Below are 6976 nucleotides of genomic sequence, written 5' to 3'. Positions count from 1 at the left end.
CGCCTTCAGAACTGCTTTAATTCCACGTGGCATTGATTCAACAAGGTGCTGAAAGCATCCTTTAGAAATGTTGGCCCATATTGATAGGATAGCATCTTGCAGTTGATGGAGATTTGTGGGATGCACATCCAGGGCACGAAACTCCCGTTCCACCAAATCCCAAAGATGCTCTATTGGGTTGAGATCTGGTGACTGTGGGGGCCATTTTAGTACAGTGAACTCATTGTCATGTTCAAGAAACCAATTTGAAATGATTCCAGCTTTGTGACATGGTGCATTATCCTGCTGGAAGTAGCCATCAGAGAATGGGTACATGGTGGCTATAAAGGGATGGATATGGTCAGAAACAATGCTCAGGTAGGCTGTGCCATTTAAACGATGTCCAATTGGCACTAAGGGTCCTAAAGTGTGCCAAGAAAACATCTCCCACACCATTACACCACCAGCAGCAGCCTGCACAGTGGTAACAAGGCGTGATGGATCCATGTTCTCATTCTGTTTACACCAAATTCTGACTCTACCATGATTTCCATTACACGAGAGTAGATGTTAAAACTTCATGCTGATTTATACTTGGCTTTCGCCAAGGTAAGCTAAGACATAGCTTTACAGTAAACTATGCTTCTCCATTTACGTTTCTTTCCATATGGTGGTGTGACTCCCCTTCTGTCCGGCATTAACGGCTGCAGTGTACTTGCCGCGTCAGCACACACGACGGCTGCAACTACAGTGTGGTCTCCCTAGTGGATCACCACGACAACCGTCTGGATTGAGCCGAGTAGGGGACATCTCTAGGGTCTTCAAGTGGGCACCTTCCGTCCTCAGTGTTTCGTCAACTAGCCCACGACACCTCAAGAGGGCTCGACAGTGACTCTGGTGTCCCGGAGTAACCCCCCTCTGTCCCCCACTCAACTCAGCCCAGCTTACTGACCCCTACAGAGACCTAACCACGATCACGCGCAACCCAACCATACGCGCCAACCCGTTTGATAATGGCTGTCGAGCCCCACTGGTGCGTTATAAAGTAGTTTCAGTGGCAAACGGTTCCGTATGGCACATACAACCACAATATCTGGCCAATCACCGTCATTCAAACAATATACACAGGAATGTAATGACTGTAATTTCAGTGCAACCTATACAAACAGACTCTTCAAGAATTCTACGAAACCGTAGCGTGGCGGCCTGTACATAGCCAGCTAGAATATTTCCGTCTCAACCACAGCCAGTTACTGCTCCTTTCTGCTGCTTCAGATAAGTTCTTTACCATGCGACGCAACTCCTGGCCACTGAATCCGACGTCTCTGAGGAACCGGGTTGTAGAGTGTGCCACAAAACCTCGACAACCCACTTCCACTGGATAAACTTGGACTCTCCATCCTCGCTGCTCTGCCTCAGTGGCCAGATGAGCATACCGCAATTTCTTCCTCTCATATGCTTCATCTACCGCATCCTCCCACGGCACTGTTAGCTCTATCTGTTAGCTATACTTTTAGCGGAACAATACGTGCTGATCCAGACCACAAAACAATATCTGGTCGTAAGTTAGTGGTAGCAATCTCAGGTGGAAAAATAAGCCTTTGATTGAGATCAGCCAGCATCTTCCAGTCCCTAACAGTTTCCAGTTGTCCTGGGCGAGAATTGGTGTTAACACCTTTTCTTGGTGGTTGCTCGCCTGGGCGGAGGAATATTGTCTTCTGCGTGTAATGTTTTGCAGGTGGAAACTTATTGGTCATACTACGCTTGCCCTCCAATGCCAAAGCCAAACACCGCAGTACTTGGTCATGGCGCCAAGTAAACCGACCCTGGCTAAGAGCCACCTACACATCTCAGAATGTGCCTCAATGTGGCAGGTAATGAACACAAAGGACAAGAGGGATCCTCTCCTACCCAGAGGTTTAGGTTCTGTGGTGATGGGAGGACATCATATGTTAACCTTATAAGAAAAATGATCCTACTCTCTTCCATTGACCAAAGGTCTTGCCAGCCCAACTTGTGTTGTTCCACACTTTCAAATCTCATCCACTCTCCCTGCTTGGTCTGGGAAATGGCCTTTATACACCTCATCCTCTCCTCCTGCTTTCGCACCTCGTTGACTACCAGCTTCCTCCTTTGAGCTGGGCCTGCCTTGTGCCATTTAAGAGGAGCTACACTAAGCCCAAAACCCCCTCTTCTATGCTGTACCTGTCCCACAATATCCCCAATATGAAGGGCAGCCTTCGCCTCTACTACAGATTTCTCTGCTGACCACTTCCTACCAGTTTACCATCTGAATGGAACAGAAATCGAGAATTATCAGACCAGGCAACATTGTTCCAGTCTTTGTCCAATTTGGATGAACTATTGCAAATTGAAGCCTCTTTTTCCTGTTTGTAGTGGAGATGAGTGGTACTCGGTGAGGTCTTCTGCTGTTGTAGGCCATCCGCCTCAAGGTTGTGCGTGTTGTGGCTTCACAAATGCTTTGCTGCATACCTCGGTTGTAAGGAGTGGTTATTTCAGTCAAAGTTGCTCTTCTATCAGCTTGAATCAGTCGGCCCATTCTCCTCTGACCTCTAGCATTAACAAGGCATTTTCGCCCACCGTACTGCCGCATACTGGATGTTTTTCCCTTTTCACACCATTTGTAAATGCTAGAAATGGTTGTGTTTGAAAATCCCAGTAACTGGGCAGATACTCAGACCGGCCTGCCTGGCACCAACAACCATGTCACACTCAAAATTGCTTAAATCACCTTTCTTTCCCATTCTGACATTTAGTTTGGAGTTCAGGAGATTGTCTTGACCAAGACCACACCCCTTAATGCATTTAAGCAACTGCCATGTGATTAGTTGATTAGATAATTGCATTAATGAGAAATTAAACTGGTAATAATCCATTAGGTGATTGTACTTCCGTGTGTCTGAATGAAAGACATTTTGTCTGAAGGGCAAGCTTCCAAAACAGTGGGATATGGTTGAACTCATCACAAGAATTCCTAAACTTCAGGTTTGATGCATAATACATACCACAGAAGACATCATAACCAGATTCTCTCAGCAGATCCCCACACCCGAAGTCAATCAGCTTGACTTCAAGGGTTTCTGAATTGATCAGCAGGTTGTTCAGCTTTATGTCTCGGTGAAACACTCCATGGTGACAGCAGCATAAGTTGCCTGCCACATGACAAGCCACGCTAAGTCCTCAGTGAGGGAACCTCCAAAGCGATGGACATAATTCCCCAGATCTTGACATGGCGAGGGATGTTCCAAGACCGTGATGTATTGGTCGGAGCTGCTCCCAGCTTGATAATGAGAGGAACTTTAGCATCCCGATTGACCAGGATTAAAAGTCCGAACTCTAATGGAAGGGGTGTGGGATGACCAGGCTAGAAGAGAGATCATTTTTAGGAATGTTCAATGGAGCTGCTTTCACGAATAAAGATTTAGACCTGTCTTGGACTATTTTTTTACAATGAACAACTGTGAAAAAAAGTAGTCTACTTACAATGTTGATATGCCATGTGTGTTCCTCTTCTTTCTGGCAAATTGGCAAATTTTATGGCCACCTGTACAACACAATAAAAAATTGGTTACGCGTGCACAAAATGGCGACTTGAAATGGACAGAGTGAGATCAAAAATGTTCTAGATTACAATAAAGTGTAAATACCCGTATAAGTCACATTAGAAACCCACAATCCTTGTCTGTTCATTGTTCATTGATCATTGTTCATTGCACCCAGCTGTCACCCATTATGATTGTTAGTCTGTGTGTATAAGTACCCTGCTTGTTTAATATTTGTTATGGAGTCCTTGTCTTTTATCACACCACATCTGAGGTCTGTTTCTGTCTATTCTTTGTTACTTGTGTTTGGATTGCTTATATGGATATAGGCCCCTACCTGGACTGTTTTGTGAGTACAGATTTTTCCATTAAAACTTACTGCATTATTGGATCTCTTGTGTTTCCTGAGTGTGGATCTTGACAGAATGACTCCGTCATGTCAAGATCCCTTCTCCTATTAATGGGGGAAGAGGAGAACCACCTAGTGGGATTCCTCAAGCCAGAGAGGCGGTGCGTCGTATGAACATTTTTCAGTGCTTTGCATTGTGGGCCCGTCTCCAGCGACCCCTAAGTGCTTGAGGTGAGTCCCAGAGCTACTCTCCCCTTGAGTTCCATCCACCGCTGGTTCTGCCCAGCATAAGGACATCACTGCGGGTCTCATCCAGCATGAAGCTTTCACCGCTGGTTCCGTCCATTACAAAGCCCTCGCCAGTGGTTTCGTCCAGCATGAAGCCTTCACGGATGATTCTGTCCACCACAGAGTCTGCACATCGCCATCAGTAACGGCGGAGGAGGGGTGAGACCAGAAGCCTCCTCAAGAACTCGGAGGGCGTGCCTGAGGAGCCCGCTGTCTTCACGGAGGCCGTGCCCAAGCAGCCCGCTGTGTTCCTGGAGGTTTGCCCGAGCAGACCACTGTCTTCCCGGAGCCCGTACCCGAGCAGCCCACTGTTGTCCCGGTGGCCATCCTCAAGCGTGTTCTCCCTGACGGCACCACCCAAGCGTCTCGCCCTACCGGTGTCATCCAGATGCTTCACTCTGCTGCCGCCGCCCAAGAACATCACGTCTGCCTATCAAGAGACTGTTCACATGTCTGCCGAACCAGTGTCTGTTCCTCTGCCTGAGCCGGTGTGTGTTCTTGTGACTGAGCTGGTGTCTGTTCCTGTGCCGGACGTCTGTTCCGGTGTCTGTTCCTGTTCCTGAGCCAGTGTCTGTGCCTGTTCCTGAAACTGTGTCTGTTTCTGTTCTTTTGCTGTGGCCGCCCGAGGGGTCTTCACCGCCGTGGAGGCGAGGGGTCTTCTCTGCCATTGGCACCAGAGGGAAAGTCTCCACTCTGACCGCCTGATGGACTGACGTCTCTGCCCTGGCTGCCACATGGGTCGCCTGCTTCGCCCTGGTCGCCCAATTGGTCGTCTGTTTCTCCTTGGCCGCCCGATTGACTGTTTAGCCGCCGGCTAAACAGTCAACCCCTGTTCCCGTTCCCCTTCATGGACCTGGCCCCCCATCCCGCCCCCTGGTCCTCCACTGTTCCACCTCTCTCCTGGACTCTTGTTTTGTCTTGTTGTGTAGTTGTGTCTTGGAGTGTCTGGTAGCCACACCGTAGAGGGGGAGTTATGTCGCAGTATGGGTTTGTGTTTCTCTGGTTCACCACTCAAGGTCCTCTTCCCCCACGGTGTCAGTCACTTTAGAAACTGCATTTCCCACAATCCTTTTCTGTTCTCATCATTGTTGATTGCACCCAGCTGTCACCCATTATGATTGTTAGTCTGTGTGTATAGACCATTTCACAAGATGTAAACAACACTGGTCCAGAAGCACTTCCTGTTTCAGTTTTTTAACACTACATAAAAGCTGGGATAAAATACAACCAACAGAACATTTAAAACTGAATCAAAAAGTTAAACAAACATCTTTAAGATGTTTTCTTTACATGTGAAATAAAGAAAACAGTTACAAACTGAAACAGGAAGTGCTTCTGGACCAGTGTTGTTTACATCTTGTGAAATGGTCTATAAGTACCCTGCTTGTTTAGTGTTTATTTCGGAGTCCTTGTCTTTTGTCACACCACATCTGAGGTCTGTTTCTGTCTATTCCTGGTTACTTGTGTTTGGGTTGCTTATATGGATATAGGCCCCTACCTGGACTGATTGTGAGTACGTATTTCCCTATTAAAACTTACTGCATAATTGAATCTTTTGTGTTTCCTGAGTGCGGATCGTGACAAGGCCATCCTCCATACCGCTTTAAAATGTTCTGCTGATTTTCATGGGGAGGGAGGTCAAGTCCAATGGAAAGAGGCTACGGAAGACCATGATCCGCTTCAGCAGAGACGGTGTTCTGTAGACGATTGGATCTAAAGTGGGAAATATCAAATGATTCTTGATTAGGTTATTCATTTTTGATAAGGGTTAGGTCATAATCATAACAATGTTATTTGATTTACCATTAATGCTTCTTTCATATAACGGCACAGCAGCTTGGTCCTGTGCATTCTGAGCCTGACTCTTATTGAACCTGATACTATTTTCACTTCCACCTGGTGGAATGCTTGAAATATTTTAACACATACGTTAAGGGTTAATACGTCAGGGTTATTGTTTACATGCATTGCACTTGGAAGAGATTTGACTTCACACTTCTTTTCATATCACAATACCAAACATAACAGTAAAATAAGAAAGAGAAAGAAATAATGATACAGTGAATTGGTAAGTCACATTTTAAACATGTCAAACACACTGAACCGTGGACATACAATAAGGACCGGTTTCACAGACAGGGCTCAGAATAAGATAGGATTAGGTCTTAGTTCACTTAAGGCATTTTTATAAACATGCCTTAGAAAAAAAAACAGTACTGATGTGCATCTGGAGACAAAAAAATGGCATTGACATATTTTAAGATATCTTGGTCCTTATACTTATACTTTTAACTTATACTTGGTATAAGTTGCTCAAACTTGCATTTTATTCTTATTTTATTCTCAAAACATTTTATGTTTTGGATTAACTGCTTTGACTTGAAGTGAAAACTGCTAAACTTATTTAGAGTTCATGAAAAAATGTTGCCATGAGTTATTGATCACTTTTTTTACAGTGTTGTTCATTGCGATGACATTGTGTTTTCCCTTTTATTGGCCTGTCCTTTAATTGCATCGTATCTGATTTGTGTAAACCAAAAAAAAAAAAAAAGTATAACCATTGCTTTTATAATTTACTGTAGTGATCATATCATTTTTTACAGTGTAAATGGCCTTAACAAGGTTGACAGCACAGAAAATAAGCTATAGGCTGATGGAGAATGATGTTGACAATGTCTGTCTTTTTGTTGACACATCTCTTAATATAAACAAATCAACATCTGCAGGCTGAGGCTGCAAGTTAAATTATCCCATACTGTTCAAAGGATTGATTTAAAATAAAATATGGTCAATGACG

Source organism: Pimephales promelas, chromosome 5 (assembly GCF_988280905.1).
Source record: "Pimephales promelas chromosome 5, fPimPro1.hap1.1, whole genome shotgun sequence".
Classification (NCBI taxonomy): Eukaryota; Metazoa; Chordata; class Actinopteri; order Cypriniformes; family Leuciscidae; genus Pimephales; species Pimephales promelas.
This window is presented reverse-complemented; position numbering follows the sequence as displayed.